This window comes from Monodelphis domestica, chromosome 1, assembly GCF_027887165.1.
Source record: "Monodelphis domestica isolate mMonDom1 chromosome 1, mMonDom1.pri, whole genome shotgun sequence".
NCBI lineage: Eukaryota > Metazoa > Chordata > Mammalia > Didelphimorphia > Didelphidae > Monodelphis > Monodelphis domestica.
Window position 1 is genome coordinate 129,357,583 of NC_077227.1, and position 25,320 is coordinate 129,382,902.

Sequence of the window (25,320 nt, forward strand, 5' to 3'; positions counted from 1 at the left end):
AGTAGTCCAATAATTCTTAAATTCTCTCTCCTGGATCTATTTTCCATGTGTGTTGTTTTATCAGTGAATTGTTTCATATTTTCCTCAATTTTTTCATTCTTTTGACTTTGTTTTACAGACTCTTGCTGCCTTGTGACGTCATTTGCTTCTAGTTTTTGTATTCTAATTTTTAAAGGATAAATTTCATCTTTGACTTCATGGTCATCCTATTCCTTTTGGTCTGTTTTTTTTTTAAGTCATCTTTCTCTTTCTTTGCCTCATTTTCAAGCTCTTCAATTCTGGCTTTTGTAAATGACCTATTTTGCTTCTTAAGTTCTTTTTCAAATTGTCTTCAGCCTCTCTTAATTGTTTTTTGAATTCTGTTTTGAGTTCTTCCAAAGCCCATTTCCAATTTGGTGACATTTCTGAGTTTTTTTTATGGTATTCCTTGGTCCTCCTCTGTTCCATTTGTTCTTTGTTCATTACCTGAATAGAAGCTGTCAATTGTAATTTCTTTTTTCCTTTTCTGTTGCTTACTCATATTTTTTCCTTCTTTCCCCTCATCATTGGTTGTGCTCTTGTTCCTCTGTTTATTTTATATCTGTGGATTTGGGCTTTTCTGTTCTGAAGGGATTTATTCTCTGATGTGTTGGTTAACTGGATTAGACTGATGGAACTGACATGTTATGTTAATGAACCCTGAGGCCAGAACTTCCCCCTCTGCCCCCGAAGCTGAAAGTAAAGGTTTCAAGCCTTATGGAGGCTGAAAGTAGTTATACTCATATACTTATCTTCTTTTCTGCCAGCCACCTCCCTGCCAGTTGCCTAGTCAGAGCCCTGAGTTTCCTGTGGTAGTAGCAAGGTACTTTGTCACAGTTGAAGCCTTTACCTTGGGATCCCAGTCAGCTGGAATCTTATTGTGGATCTGTCTGGTAGGTGCCGGAGGGGTATTGGAGATTGAATTTCTCTGCCCTCAGAATTCTTCTTATCTGTACTTTTTCTAGATGGGATTAAGATGGCCTCCTTGATCTGCATAGCTGGATATGCCCTAAGGCCAAGACATCCAAAGGCAGAGGACTAAAATGTAGGAGTGGTGACTGAAGGCTTTGATCAGGCTGCCCTCCTCTCTGTCCCTCTCCTCCAGCTGCCTCTCTGCCAGCTGAGGTCATAGCCCTGAACCTTGTATAGCTGGGGTAGCAAGGCACTCCCTCTGGACTTGAGCCCTTGCCTGGAGATCCCAGCCCAAGTGTCAGCACAGTAGGTGGGGGAAGGGTCCTGGGGTCTTCCTTCTTTTTCTTAAACTCAAGAATTCAACATTCTCTGACTATTTTTTAAGTTGAATCTAGCAGGGGGTCCCCAGGTTCTGTCCTTTTGTTGTATTTGGTTTTGTGTCCCCCTCAAACCACTTTTTTTTATTGATGTGGAAGGGTTTTCACAGAAGACTTGACTTTTGTTTTTTTCTGCATCAACATCTTGACTCTGTCTCCTATTAGTCTTTTTAGTGTAGTAAAAAAAGAATTACCATGTTGAATTTTACTTTTTTTTCTAATTGTATATAAAAACTATTTTTTAACATTCAAAAAAAAAAACAACCTTTGAGTTCCAAATTCACTCTTTTCCTTCCTTTCATTTCCCATCTCTGTGAAGTCAAACAATTTGATATAGGTTATATATATGTACACACACACACACACACACACATATATATATATATATACATACACACATACATATATATGCAGTCATGCAAAACATATATTCATATTAGTCATGTTTAAGAAAACATAGACCAAGGGGAAAAATAAGGAAAACAAAGAGAAAAAATATATACATTAAATATATGTATTTATATATACCTATATTTATATATGACAGTCTGCCTTCAGACCCCATCAGTTCTTTCTCTGGAGGCAGATAGACTTTTTTTTATCTTAATTCCTTTAGTCTTGTCTGAAAATAGTTAAATTCGGCTCAGCTAATCTGTACATTATTGCTATTTAATTTTTTTTCCTGGTTCTGTTCATTTCACTTTGCATTGGCTTATGTAAACCCTTCCAGATTTTCCTGAAAGGATCCTTCTCATCGTTTCTTATAGCACAATAGCATTCCATCACAATCACATACCACAAATTTAGCCACTATCTAATTGATGAGCATCTTCTCAATTTCCATTTCTTTACTACCACCAAAAAAAAAAAAAGCGTCAATAAATATGTTTATATATAGGTCCTTTTCCTTTGTCTTTGATTTATTTGGGAAACAGACCTAGTAATGATATTGCTGGGGCAAGGAGTATTCATAATTGTATACTGCCTTCAAGTTACCAAAAATAATTTCTCTCAGCATAGAAAATCTTTTCCTCCTCTGTCACTTAACATTCTAATGTTCAGTATTTTGGCCAGGTTAGTATGATCTCCACTAAGACCCAGTTAGAATTAGAATAAGAAATATCATCAATTTGGGTGGTACATTCAAAGTCTAACTATTTGGAAGTAGGAAAAATATAAAGAGAAAGGGGTAATGCCCAAAATATACAGCCCTAAGATTATAACATTATTCATATTTTATTTACTCTTTTTAGAATGATCATGGCATGACAGGAGATCCAGATATTGAGAGAGAAAGAAGTTCTTTTGAGAATAGGACCTTTGATTTTCTAACCTTAGAGGACCTCATTTTTATGCAGGTTAATGTTTGGTTTGGTTGTACTTCTTAGAAAATAGAGAAGAACTAGGAATTTATATTTAGACTGCTCCATGTAGCCTTGAATGCTGCTATAGTCAGATAACAATAAAAGGTAGAATGACAGGTGCATGATTGAGAATTCAATCTCTTAGACTACTCTAAGGCTTATTTACCAACCTGTAAGATCCAGTTCCCATCTTATTGCTGCTTAGACCTTTTCAAGCCTCAAATCTCCGTTACCCATACCATTTTTCTTCTCAATTCCTAATAGTGTGCTGCTATAGGGAGTCATTCAACTATACTACTTAGTCCACTACACTTTTTTATTGTCAGCAACACTTTTATTCTTTACTGTTATGGTCCTTGAACTGTCTGTTCTAAATCGCTTATATTCTCCTCAAGTCTTCTAAACTATCCCTTCTCATCCCTTCCACAAGTATACATGGTCCTTCCTGGGACTATTGTCACCTGCTTTTCCACTGATCTGACTACTTCCCTTCTGGAATATTCAACATCATGACATGATGTTCAGAAACAACACCTGCCCTCTTCCTGGGAGAAGCTGATCCACTCAAATTTGCTATTCTCATCTGAGCCAAAGATTTTTTTGGGTACAAAGTGACTTAATTCATTATATACAATCAGCTGCATACCCAACATCTTATCTAGCCATTTATCAGAAAACCAGGAATTAACTGGGCCCCTTGTCATGTGGGCTGATGCTGGACTTATAGCCTACTATCTTTCTACCTTTTGATATAGAATTAACCTACCATTTATTCTACTATTGCTACTGAGAAGTCAGAGAGATACAGAGAGAGACAGACAGACAGAAATAGACAGAGACAGAGACAGACAGAGATAGAGACAGACAGAATGAGAGAGAGGAAAAGAGGGAGAGAGACTAGAAAATACAGAGAAACTATAGTGTACATAGTCTCTTGCCTTCTTAATAATAATAGTATATGTATATATATGTATATATATATTTGTGTGTGTATATACATATATATATATGTATATGCTTATATGTAGTAGATGGAGTGCTAGGCCTTGAAGTGCTAGACCTTGAGTTGGGAAGACTTCATGAGTTGAAATCTGGCCTCAAATATTTACTAGCTTTGTAACACTAGGCAAGTTACTTATCCTTGTTTGCCTCAGTTTCCTCTTCTTTAAAATGAGTTGGAGAAGGAAATAACAAGCTACTCCAGTATCCTTTATAAGAAAACCCCAGATAGGGTCATAAAGAGTTGAACATCACTAAAATATGACTAACAAGTTTTTCTTTAAGGGATATTTATGTTATCACCAAAATTTGTCCCTTTTATTCTGAATAAGGAGCAAAAGAGAAATCTCCAAGCAACTGCTTCTGACGAAGCTTTTCTGTACATACCTGAGTCCAATAACATGCCAAGATTCAACATATATAAAAGCTTTGAATGTTGTCACTCAGTCATCATCACCCTTTAATTATTGCTCTTTTCTATGATAGTACTCTAGAAAGACTCAACAGAAGGCCATGTTAGTTTATGGAAAATGTAAACCTTGAGGAGAGTTGACATTAATTAATGCAAGATTGGCATATATTTGTAGCTTTTGTTGCCAGTTGTCATACAGATAATTGATTTGATTGACCATTGGTGGGTTGAATTGTGATGTGAAATTGTCACCCAATCAACTTTTGCCTTCACTGACAAAAGAATTAACAAAGGGTGATGGATCTCTCGCTGAGATTATTCCCTTAGGTTTAGAAATTAAATTTATGCCACTCTCAAGCATTACATCATTTGGTTTGTGCTTCTTAGGTTGTTTTTGGTGATCAGGCTAGATTAACTGTGTAAATGGAATTATTCTCCTTTGTTTATTTTAACTTAATCAATCAAGAACTTGGAGTGCCCCTCCTTTCACACTTAGTCAAACACTTGAAGAACCTTTTACTAGAAAAGGAAGTTCACACTCTTAAAGACTGGAAGTGGATCCCATAAGACCTCCTCTCCTCCAGGGTTTCAGGCGAATTAAGAAACCATGATTGGTTCCTGAGATGTGATAGACCAGCCCACAGTGGAAGGAAGTAGAAACCAGAGAGACAGGAAGTGATGTGGGAAAAGGGTTATAAAAGGGGAGGTTGGAGAGCTGAACAGGTACTACTTCTGCATTGGAGGGATTCAGCTGTATTGGGGATTTTGCCTTGTATTCTGCATTGGTGGCTCTTGCTAAAGAGACAATCACAACTCCTAGTTGGAGATCTAAATCTGAGGGAGCTTTTGTTGGAGTTGAACTGAATTCCCTTGGTTTAGCAATTATAGAGTATTTAGCTAGGGTATTTAACAAGGCAATATTTTCTTCCTCCTTCCTATATTTCCCTCCCTTTACTATCTCTACTTTGCTATAATGAGGACACTGAGACATTAAAAAAGTTAAATGACTTATTCAGAGTCACTAAGTGTCTGAGTTTGAATTTGAGCTTGAGTTTTCTTAATGGTAGGGCCAATACTCTCTACTGCCTCACTAAGAAACATAAGCTATAACTATGTATCATTTTAAGCCAGTCACCCTTTTGGGGCCTTGGATTTCATAATTTTAAAGTGAAGGGATTGGATCACATGAACTCTCATATTTTTTCCACCTCTGTAATTCTATGAATCCTTGATGAATTTTCAAAATCTACTTTGTCTATCATAATGATTCATTATTTATGTGATAAACAGATGAAATAAATCTTTCAAGATTCATCATATGTGATTTTCATTTTATTTTTTGGCAACTAGGTAAAACAAGCAACCTACACTTCTCTTAATATGGACAGGTAGAGATCTAGTTGGGATGTTTTCAGTTGATAATTATGTAAAAAATCCCCATAGTATCATAAAATAAATTCCATTTTATTCCAAACAGCTCAGATGGGTTTCTCCTTTCTTATCTCATTAATCCTCATAGTATGTATGGTGAGGAAGATGGGCAGTTTAATAATTTGCTTACATTCTGCATTGAGAATTAAAGTGGCTAATCAGAGATCATGCACATGGGAGAAGAGTGGAAAAAAGAAATCTTAGTATCCTGGAGATTAGACCAATGTTCCCTAAACCAATCTTGTTTTTTTTTTTTTCAGAGGGGAGGTCTTTAAATATATCTATAAAACTCACAGCTGCTATTCTGGAATTTCTGGCATATGGAATAATCTTAAGATAAAGGTGATGTTGGTCAAAATTTTCATACTAAAATTTAATACAGGCAATATTATATTGCTATATTATGTCACTTTAGCACTTTGGAAGGAAAAGTCACTAGCATTTTTATATAATAAAACCTTTATTTACTTTGAATGGTACCTCAAGGATCCCTGAAACAATTTGGAAAAAGCTACAATGAATTTAACTGTCATTAATTCAGTTGATGAAGTTTGATAAACCAGATTTAGCAAAATGATACTTTTTATAATATAGATCTTGTGAATTCAGGTTAAAGCTGTAAGGTTGACATTTTGTGCAAGATCATTTCTAGGCCCAGACCTTTATAATGTGAACAGTTTAGTGGTTTTTTTTTTAAATCATTTAATTAGACAGTAATTCAAAGGATTGGCAGTGTGTCATTCTTATTGAATTGAAACAATGGTTATAAATTCCTGTTGATCCGAGTTGTGGTCTGGTTTATTCTGCTGTCAACATACTACTTCTCTTTGTACAACTTTTCTCCAAATATATGTCATTGGGATTTGTTTTGGAATTCAGTTTTAGCTGATTTGCTTTGTGGTCTCAATTCTAACCCATTAGCCAAAAGTATTTTACCTACAGGATGTGAGGCATTCTAGTTCACTGGTTGAAAGGGGAGGAAATAGCCCAAGTTTATTTCAAGGACAAAAAAAAATCATTTCTATAACTGCATTTTAATCACTTTTTTATGCTTGGGTAGTTTAAAGAAAATTCATGATTGCCTAATTTTTCACCTTTTCCACTGATTTCCTTAGAAGTGTAATTCCAAAATAATGAAATAAAATAACTGTTGTATTAAGAATTAGATAACTCAGCATAGAAGATCTCTTTCAACTCTATTAATAAAGGTTCCATTCTCATTTTGGCCAGAACTCAAGGAAGCTTCTAGAGAGCTGATCAGTCTTCACTGGTTCATACTTCAAGGCTACCAAGTCCAAATTTCATTATGGTCTCTAATATTCTCTATTGGTTTCTAGTCCAAAAACCTTAGGCAAAGCACATTTTAAAGGTCTTTGTTCTAAGTTGAAACCCCCTAATCTTTCTGATTATTTCTACAAGATTACTTCAAAGGACATCCAGAAAATGAGAGCAATGCACATTTGGATTCTATGATGGGAACTGATCAACAGTGTTTGCACTGAGTTAGATTTGTGTCAGAGGTGAAATGATTAAAGCATTAACCATAGCTGTATCTATCTACCTTGCCCTTTGCCGTCAAAAGCAATTAATGTGGATTATATATATTTGTAAGAAGAATATCTTTCATTTCAAACCTTGGAGCATCTCCAGAGAGGATTAGGTAGAAAATGAATGATCTCATTTACATAAAATAGGGAAAATGTGAATAATATTTTCTATTTGGGATCACTTTCACAGACTTCCAGGATATTGATGCTGGATAGTTCATCCAACTGTGAATAATCAGTAGGTATGAGTGCCTAACAATAGGCTTAGTTACAGGGGCAAAAATAAGTTCTTGCCAAGTTACTAGGTTTTGACTTGAAGGGAAAAATAAAGGTTACAGATTTCAATTTAAATGAACATCACTTTCTGAAGAATGACAAGGAGAAGAACTAAGCTTTTGTTTTCTGTCTCTCATTTGGGGTTTCAACTCCATATTTAAACATTTTTCTTATGTATAATTTTTTTATCCTAAGATCATTCTTCTTGGCCAGGAAAACAGAATCAAATTAAGAGGTGAACAGCTCCATCTCCTTTCTAATGTCCCTTAAAATCAATCATGTTGAACATACAGCCTCTCTATTCTTTTACCTCCTTTCCCCAATATAATGGTTAAATCAAATGAAAAAAAATGTTTTCTTCCTGAAGCTTTCATCATTAGCCTCATCTCAAGTTCAGCTTATTCTGAATTTTGACACCCTTGATAATATTTTTAAAAGTAAATTATTATTAATATATTTTATGTTACCAAAATTTCCCCTACTATCCCTTACTTTGGCTCTTTTCAGAGAGCCATCCCATTTTACAAATATTTTTAAGGAAAACAAATAAAAAGTGTAAAAATGTTAACATAATTGATCAATGTATTAAAAATAATCTATGTCAGTGTTTCATACTGAGAGACCTCCCACCTCTGCAAAAAAGTAGAGTGTGTATATCTTTTCATATCTCTTTTTAGGAGTCATGCTTTTTATTTTTAAATTTGCACATTAATTATACTGTGGTTGTTATTCTCATTTATATTATTATATATATTACATTTTTGGTTCTGCTTACTTCAATTTTCATCAGTTCATGTAGATATTCCTATGCTTCTCTATATTTATCCATTTTTGTCATTTCTTTCAGCAGAGTAATATGCTATAATATTCATGTACAATATTTTCTTTAGCTAGTCCCCAATCACTGTGTATCTTCTTTGCTCCTAATCTTTTTCTGTCATAAAAAGAGGTTCTATAAATATTCTGGTGTATGTTAGGATTTTATTCTTATCATGATATCCTTGGGAAATCAGCCCATTAGCAGAATCCTTACATCAAAAGGAATGGACATATTACTCACTTTATATAATTACAAATTGTTTTCCAAATGGGTTTACTGATTGACAGCTCCTCTAACAATGTACTAGTAGACTTGTTTTCCCCAAATACCACTAACATCAACTATTCCTATTTTTTGTCATCCTTACTAGTTTTCAGTATGTAAAATCTCAGGGTTGTTGTGCTTTGAATTTCTCTTCTTGTTAGTGATTTGGAACATTCTCTGTTAAAGACAATTCTTTTCAAAAATTTTTATTCCTATCCTTTGATCATTTAGGTATTGAAGAATATCATATACACACAAAATAAAGGAGTATATAAAGGATTTATTTATATCACTTGAGATTATCATATTTTTTGGATGTATTGACTTTAAATATTATTGTATTGATTCATTTTTTTCTGTTAGAAGATCCTGCATTTCTCTTACAAATCTGACAGTTATTTTGAAGGATTTGTTTGAAAAAATAGTATAGTCCTTTTGACTAGCTTATGTTTAAACATTTTAAGTAATATGGAGTGATGATAATGAGTATACAGTTGTCATTCCCTTCCTTATCTTTTCTCCATTTAGGTATTAGAACCATATATTTCTTACAAGAAGAGGCTGTGGTAGAGTCCTTTCTTTTTTAATTACTTTAGAATAGTTTGTATAATATTAGTGCTAAAGGTCCTTTAAAAGTTTGATCAAATCACCTGTGAATCCATCAGATCAGAAAAAATTCCGTCCCCTCCTCCAGCTCCCATTAAGAGCAACTTTAGAGTTTAAAAAAAAATTCCAAGATTAGATTATTTAACATTTATATGGCCTTCTGTTAGTTTGCATATTTTACATATTTGAATGTATTTCTCTATCTCTTTGCTTTTCTCAGTTTTATTAGCATATCACTTTGCAGAGTACATGTTGACAATTATTTCTTTTTCTTTTGGTTTATTGGAATTTCACTTTGATCATTTATCAATTTGTTGAATTGATTTTCATCCTTTTTAATCAGAGTGTCTAAAGGTTTACACATTTTGTTAGTCATTGCAGAGAACCAATTTTAAAATAATTTCTATACCTCCTTTTGGTTTCCAGTTAACCTATTTTCCCTCTAATTTTTAATATCTTCTCATAAGTGATATTACTGTTAAATTCCTTTAACAGAAGTTTGTCTTTATGCCCTAGTGTATATCTTCTTATTTCTGTTTTCTCTCTCTATTTTTAATAATCTAAGAAAATTGGTGAGTTCCCGTGTATCTACATTTTTTTAGATAATTTCTCATTTTCTCTTATCCCAATTGTTCTTTGCGTGTCTTAAGATTATACTTCTGGAAAGCTTCCCATTCATCCTGGATTATATCCCTGTTGGATTTTAGTCCATAGATTTCTGCCTATACTCTCTATGGATTCTTGGAAATCAACCTTTTAAAAGCCTACATGGTATGCCATAAAAATGTAACTCATCTTTTCTTCCTTTTATCATGATTCTATGACAGCATGGTCATCTCCTTTCACAAGATTTCCTTCAATTTTACCTGACAAAAACCAGTTCTCCTTGTTTGCATGTCACATATAGGTGATACTTCTGAGGACAGTTTTATTGGAATATATAATGAAAGAAAGAAGAGTAATGTTCAGTAAGCCTGCAATAGGTTGGTTGGAACCACATTATGAAAGGCTGAAATGCCAAATGGAGAAGATTGTATTTTATCACAGAGATAAGAAAGAGGTACTAGAACTCCCTGCTATGATCAAGTCTGTGCTTTAGAAACATTAATTTGGTAGTTCTGTGGAAGATGTAATTGAAGAAATAGAATATGGGGAGGCAAAATAAAAGATTATTATAATAGTCAGGAGAGAAATGATGAAAGTCTGAAGTATTGTGATGCTTTCAAGTAAGGAGAAAAATATGTAAACAAAAGAAATGGTATAAATAGAATCAACAGGTTCCTGATAGCATAAAGGGGAGAGTGATAAAATGAAGTTGACATCAAGGTTGTGAAACCAGGTGAAGGGAGAAATAGTTATACCCTATACAGAAGTAGAAAAGGTAGAAAGTTTTGTGAAGAAATATAATGAGCTCTTTTTGCACATATTAAGGCCGAGATATCCTTTTTTAATTGAAAATTTTATTTAATGAATTTAGACCATTATTCCTGGTTACAAGAATCATATTCTATCCCTCCTTCCCTTCTCCCAATCTTTCCCTTAGCCAATGCTCAATTACACTGGGTTTTACATGTGTCCTTGATCAGAACCTATTTCCATGTTGCTGATGTTTGCACTAGGAATTTCATTTAGAGTCTACATTCCCAATCATATCCCCCTCGACCCATGTAATCAAGCAGTTGTTTTTCTTCTGTATTTCTGCTCCCACAGTTTTTCCTCTGAATGTGGAAAGTGTTCTTTCTGGAAGATATCTCTGGGTTATTCAGGATCACTGCATTACCACTAATGGAGACGTCCATTATATTCAATTTTTCCACAGTGTGTCAGTCTCTGTGTATAATATTCTCCTGGTTCTGCTCCATTCACTCTGCATCAATTCCTGGAGGTCATTCCAATTCACATGGAATCCCTCCAGTTTATGATTCCTTTGAGTAAAATAGTATTTCATCACCAACATATACTACAATTTGTTCAGCCATTCCCCAGTTGAAGGGCATCCCCTCATTTTACAATTTTTGGCCACCACAAAGAGCTTAACTATGAGTATTCTTGTACATGACTTTTTCCTTATTATCTCTTTGGGGTACAAGCCCAGCAGTGCTATGGCTGGATCAAAGGGCAGACAGTCTTTTATCACCCTTTCGGCATAGTTCCAAATTACCCTCAAGAATGGTTGGATCAATTCACAACTGCACCAGCAATGAATTAATGTCCCCACTTTGCCACATCCCCTCCAGCATTCATTACTTTCCTTTGCTGTTATGTTAGCCAATCTGCTAGGTGTGAGGTAGCATCTCAGAGTTGTTTTGATTTGCATCTCTCTGATTATAAGAGATTTAGAGCACTTTTTCATGTACTTATTAATAGTTTTGATTTCTTTGGCTGAGAACTGCCTGTTCATGTCCCTTGCTCATTTATCAATTGGAGAATGGCTTGATTTTTTTGTACAATTGATTTAGCTATTTATAAATTTGAGTAACTAAACCTTTGTCAGAGGTTTTTGTTATGAAGATTGTTTCCCAATTGGTTGCTTCTCTTCTCATTTTGGTTACATTGGTTTTGTTTGTACAGAAACTTTTTAACTTGATGTAATCAAAATTGTTTTTTTTTTTACATTTTATGGCACTTTCTATGTCTTGCTTGGTTTTAAAGTATTTTCCCTTCCCACAGGTCTGACATGTATACTTTTCTGTGTTCACCTAATTTACTTATAGTATCCGTCTTTATATTCAAGTCGTTCACCCATTCTGAGTTTATCTTGGTGTAGGGTGTGAGGTGTTGATCCAAACCTAATCTCTCCAACACTGTCTTCCAATTTTCCCAGCATTTTTTGTCAAACATTGGGTTTTTGTCCCAGAATCTGGGGTCTTAGGGTTTGTCATATATGTCTTGCTGAGGTCATTTACCCCAAGTCTATTCCACTGATCTTCCTATCTCTCTCTTAGCCAGTACCAGATTGTTTTGATGACCACTGCTTTATAAAAGAGTTTGAGATCTGGGACTGCAAGGCCACCTTCTTCGTATTTTTTTTTTCATTATTTCCCTGGATATCCTTAATCCTTTGTTCTTCCAAATGAACTTTGTAATGTTTTTTTTTTCTCCTAAGTTAGTAAAAAATATTTTGGAAGTTCAAAGGGTATAGCACTAAATAGATAAATAAGTTTGGGTAGGATGGTCATTTTAATTATATGGGCTCCTCCTACCCATGAGCAGTTAATTTTTTTCCAATTGCTCAAGTCTAGTTTTAGTTGTATGGAGTGTGTTTTGTACTTATGTTCATATAGTTCCTGTGTTTGTCTCAGGAGATATATTCCTAAGTATTTTATTTTGTCTAAGGTGATTTTGAATGGGATTTCTCTTTCTAATTCTTGCTGCTGAGCTGTGTTGGGAATATATAGAAATGCTGATGACTTATGCAGGTTCATTTTGTAACCTGCAACTTTGCTAAAGTTGTTGATTATTTCGACTAGCTTTTTGGTTGATTCTCTAGGATTCGTTAAGTAGACCATCATATCATCTTCAAAGAGTGATAACTTGATCTCCTCCTTGCCTATTTTAATGCCTTCAATTTCTTTTTCTTCTCTAATTGCTACTGCTAGTGTTTCTACTACAATGTTAAATAGTAGAGGGGATAATGGGCATCCTTGTTTCACTCCTGATCTTATTGGGAATGCATCTAGTTTATCCCCATTGCAGATGATGTTTGCTGATGGTTTTAGAAAGATACTGTTTATTATTTTTAGGAATGACCCTTCTATTCCTATGCTTCCTAGTGTTTTTAATAGGAATGGATGTTGTATTTTATCAAAGGCTTTTTCTGCATCTATTGAGATAATTATGTGATTCTTGTCCGTTTGCTTGTTGATATGGTCACTTATGTGGATGGTCTTCCTAATATTGAACCAACCCTAAATTCCTGGTATAAATCCTACTTGGTCATAGTGAGTGACCCTCCTGATCACTTGCTGGAGTCTTTTTGCTGGTATCCTATTTAAGATTTTTGCATCTATATTTATTAGGGAGATTGGTCTATAGTTTTCTTTCTCTGTTTTTGACCTGCCTGGCTTTCTAATCAGTACCATGTTTGTGTCATAAAAGGAATTTGGTAGAACTCCCACTTTGCTTATTATATCAAATTGTTTGTATAGTATTGGGATTAGCTGTTCTTTGAATGTTAGATAGAATTCAGTGGTGAATCCACCATGCCCTGGGGATTTTTTCTTGGGGATTTCTTTGATGGCCTGTTGGATTTCTTTTTCTCATATGGGATTTTTTTAAGAATTCTATTTCTTCTTCTAATAGTCTAGGCAGTTTTTATTTTTGTAAATATTCATCCATATAGCCTAGATTAATATATTTATTGCCATATAATTGGGCAAAGTAGTTTTTAGTGATTGCCTTAATTTCCTCTTCATTGGAGGTGATGTCAACCTTTTCATCTTTGATGCTGTTGATTTGCTTTTCTTCTTTCCTTTTTTAAGTTAGATTGACCATTACTTTGTGTGTTTTGCTTTTTTTTTCAAAGTACCAGCTTCTAGTCTTATTTATTAGTTCAATAGTTCTATCACTTTCGATTTTATTAATTTCTCCCTTCATTTTTAGGATCTCTAGTTTGGTTTTCTTCTGGGGGTTGTTAATTTGTTCACTTTCAAGTTTTTTTTATTTGCATTTCCAATTCATTGATCTCTGTCCTCCCTAATTTGTTAATATACACACTCAGGGATATGAATTTCCCTCTGATTACTGCTTTGGCTGCATCCCATAAGGTTTGAAAAGATGTCTCACCATTGCCATTTTACTCAATGAAATTATTGTTTCTAAGATTTGTTCTCTAACTAACTGATTTTGGCGTATCATATTATTTAATTTCCAATTAATTTTTTATTTGGCTCTCCATGTATCCTTACTGATCATTATTTTTATTGCCTTATGATCTGAAAAGATTGCATTTATTATTTCTGCTTTTCTGCATTTGTATGCCATGTTTCTGTGACCTAGTGTATGATCATTCGTTGTGATCATATCCTTCAATTATCCTAGTTTCTCCATTAGAAATTTGGGTGCTATACCATTTGCTGTGTACAGGCTGATTAGTAATTGAAGGATGAAACAGACAGTAAAACCACATTAGTGGGAGATTTGAACCAACCACTATCAAATTTAGATAAATCAAATAAAAAAATCAATATGAAAGAGGTATAAGATGTGAGTAAAATCTTAGAAAAATTAGAGTTAATAGACATATGGAGAAAAATAAATAGGGACAAAAGGAATACAGCTTTTGAGCACCAAATGGCACATTCACAACGAATGATCATACACTAGGTCACAGAAACATGGCATACAAATGCAGAAAATTTTTGGTTGAAGACCCAGTTCTCTTGCCTTTCTGAATATCGTCTTCCATGCTTTGTGGTCTCTTAGCGTGTTCACTGATAAGTCATGTGTGATCCTTATTGGGGCTCCTCTATATCTGAAACTCCTCTTCTTGGCTTCTTGTAAGATTTTCTCCTTAGCTTGGAAGCTCTTGAATTTGGCGATTACATTCCTGGTTGGTTGTCTTTTGGGGATTTAGTATAGAGGGTGTTCTATGAACCCTTTCTATTTCCATTTTGAGCCCTTGCTCGAGAACATTGGGGCAATTCTCTTCTATAATTTCCTGTACTATGGCATAGAGATTTTTGTTTATATCTGTTTTTTTTCGGGTAGATTAATGATTGTCAAGTTGTCTCTCCTTCCTCTGTTTTCCTGGTCTTTCACCTTGTCAGTGAGATATTATATGTTTTCTTCTAATTCTTTAATGTTTTGACTTTACTTTATTAATTCTTGCTGTTTTTCAAGGTCACTGTCTTCCAGTTGCTTAATTCTGGTATTTAGGGACTGGTTTTGCTTTTCAGATTGGTCTGCCCTACTGTTAGAGGCTTCCAGCTCTTTCTCCAACCTCCAATCAAGACCTCCAATCTCTTGTGAGGTCTTGCCTTTCAGGCTGCTCACCTCTTTCTTAAATTTTTCCCATTTTTCTTGCCAGAAGGTTTCCATCTTTTGGATAAGCTCCATTTTGAGTTCTTCCAGAGCTTGTGGATGATTTCCATTTTGGGGGTATAGTTTGATTTCATTTGAATTTCATCTTCATTCTCTTCTGTCCCCTGGTTTTCTCCCTCCATAATAGTTCTCTATAGTCACTTTCCCCCCCTTCTTCTTAGAGGATTGCTCTTGGGTAGTGTGAGCCATCCCTTTTGTGTTTTTTCCCTTTTTCTTTTTTGGTCAGAGGGTGATATGGGCGGGTTTTCTGTGGATTTAAGTTGCCTCAGACTAGTTCTTCCCAGACTCCACAGTTTGTTAGCTCCCCTGCATTCTGTGGTCTCTTCTCACCGGTATGCAAGAATCTCCTTTAAAACCTCTCTGAGGGGCAGATCTCTGGTAGTCCCTGTCAGTTTCCAGGGAGCCTGGCGTGTCCCCCCTCACTACAGCGAGGAGTGGAACTTTGGCCTTAGGCAGTTTCTACAGTTTCTCGAGACTCCACACTGTTCACAGTTTGAAGGGTTCCCCGCATTCTGTGCACTCTCCAGTGCGCAGGGTTCTCCAGTGAAACCGCCCTGAGAGGTAGTTCCCTAGCAGTCCTGAGATCCCAAGGACCCTGGTTTGCCGCCCCCCCCCAAACAAAGATGTTCCTCATTCACTCGCTGTCCCAGTGAGCGCTCTGAGCCCCTACTCTGGGTCTGTGGGGGAGGAGGGGGAAAGTTAGCTCAGTTCACATTTTTGTGCAAGATTTTCCTCCTTCTTATGGTGTGGCAATGTTCAAACCCCACGTACCTTCATTTCTGTGGGGGTACCGGAGAGTCCCTCCATTCTTCCAAAGATTATTTTTATGGTATTTTGAGGTAGACTATTTTGTTCAGTGCTGGGGAGAGGAAGCGAATCGCTTCTAGATTGTAACCATGTTTACCCAGATGCAATTTTGATTTCTTCATCTGAAAAATTGCCTATTCATGTCCCTTGAGCATTTATCAATTGGAGAATGGCTTGATTTTTTTTGTACAATTGATTTAACTCTTTATAGATTTGAGTAATTAGACCTTTGTCAGAGGTTTTTGTTATGAAGATTTTCCCCCAGTTTGTTGCTTCCTTTCTAGTTTTGTTTGCATTGCTTTTGTTTGTACAAAATCTTTTTAATTTAATGTAATAAGAATTATTTATTTTATATTTTGTGATTTTTTTTCTAACTCTTCCTTGGTCTTAACATCTTTCCTTTCCCAAAGATCTGACATGTATATGATTCTGTCTTCACCTAATTTACTTACAGTTTCCTCCTTTATATTTAAGTCATTCACTGATTCTGAGTTTATCTTGGTGTAGTGAGTGAGATGTTGATTCAAACCTAATCTCTCTCTCATACTGTCTTCCAATTTTCCCAGCAGTTTTTATCAAATACTGGATTTTTTCCCCAAAAGCTGGGATCTTTTGGCTTATCATAGACTGTCTGTCTGAGATCACTTAGCCCAAGTCTATTGCACTGATTGTCCTTTCTGTATCTTAGCCAGTACCAAATTGTTTTGATGACCACTGCTTTATAGTATAGTTTGAGATCTGGGACTGCAAGGCCACCTTCCTTTGCATTTTTTCCCATTATTTCCCTGGATATCTTTGATTCTTTGTTCTTCCAAATGAACTTTGTTGTTTTTTTTTCCCTAATTCAGTAAAAACATTTTTGGTAGTTCTATGGGTATGGGACTAAATAAATACATTAATTTGGGTAGGATTGTCATTTTATTATGTTAGCTTGTCCTACACATTAGGAATTGATGTTTCTCCAATTGTTTAAGTCTAGTTTTAATTGTGTGGAGAGTGTTTTGTAGTTGTGTTCATATAGTTCCTGTGTTTATCTTGGCAGATTGATTCCTAAGTATTTTATATTGTCTAGGGTGATTTTAAAGGGAATTTCTCTTTCTAATTCTTGCTGCTGAGATAGGTTGGAAATGTATAGAAATGCTGATGACTTATGTGGGTTTATTTTGTATCCTGCAACTTTGCTAAACTTGTTGATTATTTCAACTAGCTTTTTAGTTGATTCTCTTGGATTCTTTAAGTAGACCATCATGTCATCTGCAAAGAGCGATAGCTTATTCTCCTCACTGCCTATTTTAGTACCTTCAATTTCTTTTTCTTCTCTAATTGTTACTACTAGTGTTTCTAATACAATGTTAAATAATAGAGGTGATAATGGGCATCCTTGTTTCACTCCTGAATTTATTAGGAAGGCTTCTGGTTTATCACCATTGCAGATGTTATTACTGGAGGTTTTATAATACCTACTCTTTATTATTTTTAGGAAAGGCCTTTCTTTTCCTATGATTTCTAGTGTTTTCAAAAGGAATGATTGTCATATTTTGTCAAAGGCTTTTTCTTCATTTATTGAGACAATCATATGGTTTTTGGATATTCTTGGATAATTTCCTGTACTATGATATCCAGGGTTTTTCTTTTGTCATGGTCTTCTGGTAAACCAATGATTCTTAAGTTGTCTCTCCTAGAACAGTTTTCTAAATCTTCTGTTTTGTGAATGAGGTATTTCATATTTTCTTCAATTTTTTCATTCTTTTGATTTTGTTTTATCATTTCCTGCTGCCTTTTGAAGTCATTTGCTATTAATTGTTGTATTCTGGTTTTTGAAGACTGGATTTCATACCTGGCTTTTTTGGTCATTCCCATTCTTGTCTGATTTTCTTTGGCGGTCATCTTTCATCATTTTTGCCTCATTGTTCATGTCTGCCTCATTTTCAAGCTGATTAATTTTGGCTTTCAAAACACTATTTCCTCATTTTAGTTCCAGTGCCTCTGTTTCCAGATGACTTATCTTGCTTTTGAAGTTCTTTTTCCAGTTGTCTTCAGCTTTTCTTAAGTGTGTTTTGAATTGTATTTTGAGTTCTTCCAAACCTGTGTCCAATTTGCTGGAGTTTCTGTGTTTTGCTTGGTGTTCCTTGATTCTCCTCTGTTACATTTGCTCTTTGTTCATTGCCTGGATAGAAGCTGTTGATTGTAATTTCTTTTTATTTTCTTTTTCTGTTGTTTGCTCATATTTGCCCCTTCTTTCCCCCCTCTACTTTCCTGTACTGTTGCTCCTCTCATTAGGTACTGCATCTATGGGGGCTTTCCTGTCAATCTTCACCCTTGGAGCTTAGAAAGGCCTTTCAGAGCTGTCTATTGGGGAGGGGTGTTGGAACTTGAGATTCCCTGCACTCTTAAAGCTTGATAAGATTAAACCCAGCTGAGATGAACTTGCAAAGCTGAATGTGCCCTGAGGCCAAAACCTTGGGAAGAAGGGGGGCAATATGAAGTGTATCCACTGCTGGTGCCTAGGCTTCCTCCTTTCTGATTCTTCTAGAACTGCCTCCCACCCAGGCATCTATGTTCCGAGTTCTGAGCCTGGCACTGCTTTGCCCACAAGGGACTCCCTCCAGACTAGAGCCCTTGCTCAACCAGAGATTCCAGCCACTGCTGAAGGCTCAACACTGTAGGTGGGGGAGGGATCCTGGGAACTTCCTTCTCCCCCTTAAACCTGAGTTTTCTCACCTTCTGTCTTTTTGGGGGTGTACCTTTTAATTTGAGTCCAGCAGGAGGGTTCCTTAGCTCTGTCCTGTTGTTATATTTGGTTTTCAGTCCCCTAGGAGCTTTTGGTTTTTATTTGGTGAGGAAGGGTTTTCAGAGGTCTGAACTTTCACTGCCTCTACACAGCCATCTTCAAGGCTTAGATATCTAAAGAATGTCTATTTATAGCTTTCAAGTAGTTTGTTGATGATGTTGGATTTGGGCTCAGAATAGAGACTAGAATTGGATATGGAGAGATCCTATGGTCATCTCATAGAGATAAGAGTTCAACCCATTTTCATTTATTAGCTCATTGAGAGAGAAAATGTCAAGAGAAGAGAAAGGACCCTGTGATAGAACCCTCAGGTATACCCATAAATTGCAGGCAGGATATAGATGATAATCCTACAAAAGATATTAAAAAGGATGTCAAATAGGTGGATCATGACAGATGGATGCTAGTAGAACACATGGAGCACAAAGTACTGAAAAGAAGGATTTTTCAATAGTGTCAAATGTCATTGAGCAATCAGGAAGCCTGAAAATTCATCTTTTATTTCATCACAGAATGATGAGAGCTGAAAGAGACTTTGGACATCATCTGGTCTAACTCCTTTCAATTTCCAAATATGGAAAAAAAGTTGAAATGGGTGAAATGAATTGTAGAAAGCTACACAACTAATAAATATTACAGTCAAGCCTCATACAAAGTTTCAAAATTTCTCCAAAATACTATGAAAGATTAAAGTTACTATGAAAACATTTTATCATCTTATCCAACTCCTAAAAATAAAAATTTTAAATATATTTTCTTTCTATAAAACCCTACTACACCTTCCCCTCCTAGTTGTTTGACATATAGCTTTCCAAGTCAAAGAAGAAAATGGACACTGCATTTTGAATGGAATTGCCTGGATTTGTATAATGACTCTCATGAACTCCTCATGAGATACTTCTCTTCTGGCTCACTTGACCAATTTATACCAAGTAAGAACTTCAGAGAAAAGTCTTCTCATAATTTATGGTTCTAGTGGTAACTGTAAGTGGCTGTCTTTCTAAAAGTTTTTCACAAAGTTTCATCAGCATATTTTCCTTTAACAGTCAGCCAAATAACTCAATTTTTGTTTTTGGTAAGTTGTTTCTTCAAATGCCCCAGCAAGAAAGGTTCTTACATATAATTTCCTGAATACCAGGGACATACTTTCCCACATATCCAAACAGAGTTCAGGGAAGAAGAGAGTATATATATATATATATATATATATATATATATATGTATATATGTATATATGTATATATATGTATGTATATAAAGTATAAAAGTATAGTCATAGCCAGGTACCATTGTATCCATATGCATACAAGTCATCTCATAATTATGGGACAAGTAGGCCTTGATGTCTTTTCTTCCTCTAAATGGTCTTCTTGAAATTTGGTTCAGATAATAGTGTTTGTGACGGGCTGCCTCCTCATAAACATATCTTTTAAGCTGGCTTCTCAACTGAGATTGGCTTTCATAAAACATGGAGATTTGACTGGATAGATGGGCCAAAGCACTGCAGGGATGGATCAAGCAGTCATTTGGCTGCTTTGGTCTTGGCAGTTGCTAGACAGTGATGGGAGAGCTGCTCTGACACTAGGCAATTACTGCCAGATTGGGTCAAACAAATTGGTTATGGGCTCTTTTTGGGTAACATTTCTGCTGGATGTTTCTATTGATAGATCTTGCCAGGATTACTCTTTAATAGGCAGCTACATTCTTTTTTCTACCTTAAGCTTTAGGTTCTCTGATCTCATTAGGTAGGACAATAACTCTGGTTAAGATCAGAAGAATTCTCTTTGATTTGTTTAGAGTCTCAATTCTGCGGCTGTTCATGACATCCAGGTAGCAAATAGAAGAGAGCCTACTGGTTGTTAAAGAGGATCACATGGAATAATAATTGAAAAGCACTTAGCCCAGAGCCTGTCACATAATTAGCATTATGTGAAAGTTATTATTGTTATTCATCTATTCTGTCTTGGCCGATAGCTGCTTCCCTCAATATGCCAACATTATATATTGTCTATATTAATGTGTTCTAATTCAGTAAATTCTAGCTCCCATACTTTGAGAATTTTAGGTAAATCAATGGCTAGGGACAAAAGGTAACTAGCTAAGCAGTTTACCTGAAGGTATACTTATTATTCCATTGTATTCTTCGTAAGCAAAATTGAGCCACTGAAGCTTCAAACCCTTCCTAGGTTGTGAATGTCTATTTTGTATCTGAAAGCCTTCTTCTTTACATCTATCTCTATGTTTGTCTATTTAGTTCTCTAGACCTTTACTTTTGCTAGATGTCTCACTGGGATCTCATATGGTAGGAATAATTTGGGACTAGATTTGGAGTTGAAAGACTTGATTGGGAGTCTTATCTATCCTAATTATGTTATATTACTCCTCCATACCCCCACTTCCTTATTCTTCTCTATAGGGTAAGATAGGTTTTTATACTCCAATAAACCAAACTTTTCTTCTCTCACTGAACTGATTCCAATGAGAGTAAGGTTTAAATATTACCTTTCACCACCCACATCTTCCCTTTCATGTAATAGTGTTCTCCACCCCTCTCCATGTGCCTCTTTATATGGTACAATTTCTTCTGATTTTACTTCTTCCTTTGTATTTCTCTTAGTACAAGCCTATTTTTTCCTCTAATTTAATTTTTTTTTAAATATATCATCCTAAATAGCTTAAAACCTCTGCTTATGTATAATTCTTCTATCTGCTATAATAATGAAAACAATTTTTAAGAGTTACAGATATCATTTTTCCTGATAGGACAATAATCAATTTAACCTCATTGTAGGCCATAATTTTTTTCTCTTTCTTATTTATCTTTTCATGGTTCTCTTGAATTTTGTACTTGGACATCAAATTTTCTGTTTATTTCTGGCCTTTTCTTCAGGAATGCTTGGGAATCTTCTATTTTATTATATGCCCATACTTTCCCCTAAAAGTATATAGTTGGTTTTGATGGATAGGTGATTTTTGTTGTAGACCCAGTTCTCTTGCCTTCTGGAAAATCATAATACAAGTCTTGTGATCTTTCAGTGAAGAGGTTGCCAAATCCTTTATAATTCTGATGGGGGCTCCATGATATCTGACTTGTTTCTTTTTGAACATTTGCAGTGTTTTCTCCTTGGTTTGGAAGCTCTTGAACTTGACTATAACATTCCTGGTTATCATTTGGGTAGTTATCATTTGGGGATTTAATGTAGGGAGTGATCTGTGCATTCATTCAATGCCTATTTTGTCCTATTGTTCAAGAAGATCAGTGCAGTTTCTTGGACAATTTCTTGTAACATGATATCTAGGCTTTTTTTGGGAAGGTGAGCTATGGCTTTCAGGTATTACAATAATTCTCAAATTGTCTCTCTTGGATTTATTTTCCATGTCAGTATTTTTTCAATGAGAAATATTATGTTTCCTTCTATTTTTTCATTCTTTTAATTTTGTTTGATTATTTCTTGATGTTTCATGAAATCATTAGCTTCTACTTACCCAATTCTAATCTTTAAAGACTGTTTTTCATCCATGAACTTTTGATTTTCTTTTCCAACTTGGTCTATTCTGGTTCTCATGGCACCCTTTCATCATTGGAGTTCTTTGACTGTTCTTCCAGCAGATCAATTCTGGATTTTAATCTGCTCATTATTTTATTTGCTTTCTGTGTCTCTCTTTCAATTTGGTTAATTTTACCTTTTAAGCTGTTTTCTTTTTATATTTACCTTCATTTCTTTCCCCCTTTTTCTTCTATCTTTCTTTCTTGGTTCTTGAACTCTTTTTTTGAGTTGCTCCATAGCTTGCAACCAGTTTCCATTTTTTTGGAGAGTTTTGTATACTTGCTTGTTTATCACCCTCTCATGTTGCTTCTGGTTTTTGATTTTTATCTCCATAGAAATTTTCTAAGGTCAAGAGCTTTGTTTGCTATTACTTACTCACTTTATCACTCAAGGACTAGGAGTCCTGCATATTGCTGGTCATTTCTATCTTAGCTTCTCTTTTGCAGGTATTTTGGTTGGGGCTATTTTCCCTTCTCTGTCAGAGCCCTGAATGAGCCTGGTGCTATAGAGTTCTGACCATCAACTCCAGGGCCTAGGGTTTTCAAAGGTAGGTCTTTTGCCCTGAGGATATCTTCCCTGCTACTGCCTCAGCTGCCATGAGTGATTTTGGTGCAATTAAGCTTCAAATCTTACTGTCAGGGCTTGGACCTGCCTACAGGGTGTATGTCTGAGGTGCTTTTTCCTTAGTGTAGCTGCCCTCTAGAATTCAGAGATTGTCGTGGTCCTGGCTTTGATTCTGGCATGGTAGGTAGAGGTTGAGGTATGGTCAGCCTGTGGTTTTCCTTGTGTAACTTTTCCCCCTTATAATATTTAAGTGCCCCACACCTTCCTCTTTTCCCATGTTCAGAGGAAAGGCCAATCTTTGGGCTGGCCAAGCTCCACAGGGAAGCTCCAGTGCCCCATGTGCTCTTTTGGGGGGCAGAGCCAGGCTACCTGGCTGGGGCTGGCTATACTTGTAACCAAGCTCAGCAGACAGGCTGAGGTTGGTTTCTCTTGGCCCCTGAGTGCTCAGGCCCTGAAGCCACCCTTGTGCTCAGCCCTTGGGAAGGTGGAAGGAGGATAGAATGCCCCAACCCCTGCATTCTGGGGTAGGGCCAGGCTCCCAGCTGGCCAAGCCCAGGGCCTGTTCATTCCCACAGAGTTATGATTACTAGCTGTGTATTTCCCAGCATTTTGATTTCTGCTCCTTTACCTGCCTTTTCTTCTTTCACCATTTCCTTCTACACCAATGTTTGCTTTTGAACAGTCTCCCTTGTTCTCACCCTTATTTTACTTCCCTTTCTACCCCCTCCCTATTACTCCCCCCTTATTTTCCCTGTAGTCTTTCTAAAATTAACCCCCTGCTCCCTCCCTCTCTTGTATTGCTTCCCTCCCCACCAGACCTTTTGTTACCCTTCTACTCCCCTATAGGGTGCAAATCTATTCTCTGCCCCCAATGGATTGGATTGTTTTTCCCTCTTTGAGTCACTTTCAAAGCACGTAAAAGTTGAGTATTTCCTGTCTCTGACCTCTTTACCCTTCCAGTGTATTGATGTTCTCCCTCCTCCCACCATGAGCTTCTTTATGACATATAAATTTACCCCCATTTGTTTCTTTTCCCATTTCTTTTAATATTAACCTATTTTAAGCTCTAGTTATATATATATATATATATATGCATACTCATGCGTATGTATTTTTGCATGCATATATCTATATACCTATTTATGTCTTGTCCTTTCATCCTATACAGTTTGTTGCTGTTCTCTCTAAGTATACTTCTTTTTGCTGCCCAGGTAATAATAGTTTTTAAGAGTTACCAATGACCTCTTTTCTTATAGGGATACATATCATTTTAACTTATTGAGTCTCTTAAATTTTTTTTTGTTTTTCTTTTTTCCCCTCTTTTTTAATTACCTTTTGATGATTCTCTTGAGTTCTATGCTTGGACATCAAATTTTCTGTTCAGGTCTGGTCTTTTCTTTATGAATTCTTGAAATTCTTCTATTTTGTTGAATGACCATATTTTCCCCTGTAAGAATATAGTCAGTTTTGCTGGGTAGTTGATTCTTGGTTGTAGATCTAGTTCCCTTGCTTTCTGGAATATCATATTCCATGCCTTTCTTTTTTCAGTGTGGATGCAGCCAGATCCTGAGTTATCCTCACTGTGGTTCCTTGGTATCTGAATGACTTCTTCTTGGCAGCTTGTAATATCTTTTCTTTCGTCTGATAGTTCTTGAATTTGGCTATAACATTCCTGGGTGTTGTCAGTTGGGGATTAAGTACAGGAGGTGATCTGTGGATTCTATCAATCTCCACTTTTCCTTCTTGTTCAAGGATTTCGGGGCAGTTTTCTTTAATAATTTCCTGTAATATAATGTCCAGGCTTTTTCTTTTTTCATGGTCTTCTGGTAGGCCAATAATTCTTAAATTTTCTCTCTTTGAACGATTTTCTAATTCCTCTGTTTTGTGAATGAGACGCTTCATATTTTCCTCAATTTTTTCATTCTTTTGGTTTTGTTTCATAGTGTCCTGCTGCCTTGTGAGGTCACTTGATTCTAGTTGTTGTATTCTGGTTCTTAAAGACTGGATTTCATCCTTAATTTTTTGGTTGTCCTTTTCCTTTTGGTCGGATTTTCTTTGGAGGTCATCTTTCATCTTCTTCACCTCATCTTTCATCTGCCTTGCCTCATCTTTCATCTCCTTTGCCTCATTTTCTAGCTGGTTGATTTTGGCTTTCAAGACAGTATTTTCTGTTTCCAGATGACTTATCTTAGTTTTTAAGTTCTTTTCCCAATTGTCTTCAGCCTCTCTTAATTGTGTTTTGAATTGCTTTTTGAGTTCTTCCAAAGCCTGTATCCAATTCACTGGGATTTCTGATTTTTCCTTTGCTGGGTCCTCCCCCTCTGTTTCATTCGCTCTTTGCTCATTACCTGTGCAGAAGCTGTCTATTGTAATTTATTTCTTCTTTTTCTGTTGTTTGCTCGAGTTTACCCCTTCTTTGCTCCCTTTATTTGGCTATGCTCTTGTTCCTCTCATTTTGTTTTGGTTTTGGGGCTGTCAGTCTCCCCTCTTGGAGCTTTGTCAGATCTCTTGATACAGTCTCTAGGGGAGGAATGTTAGCTTC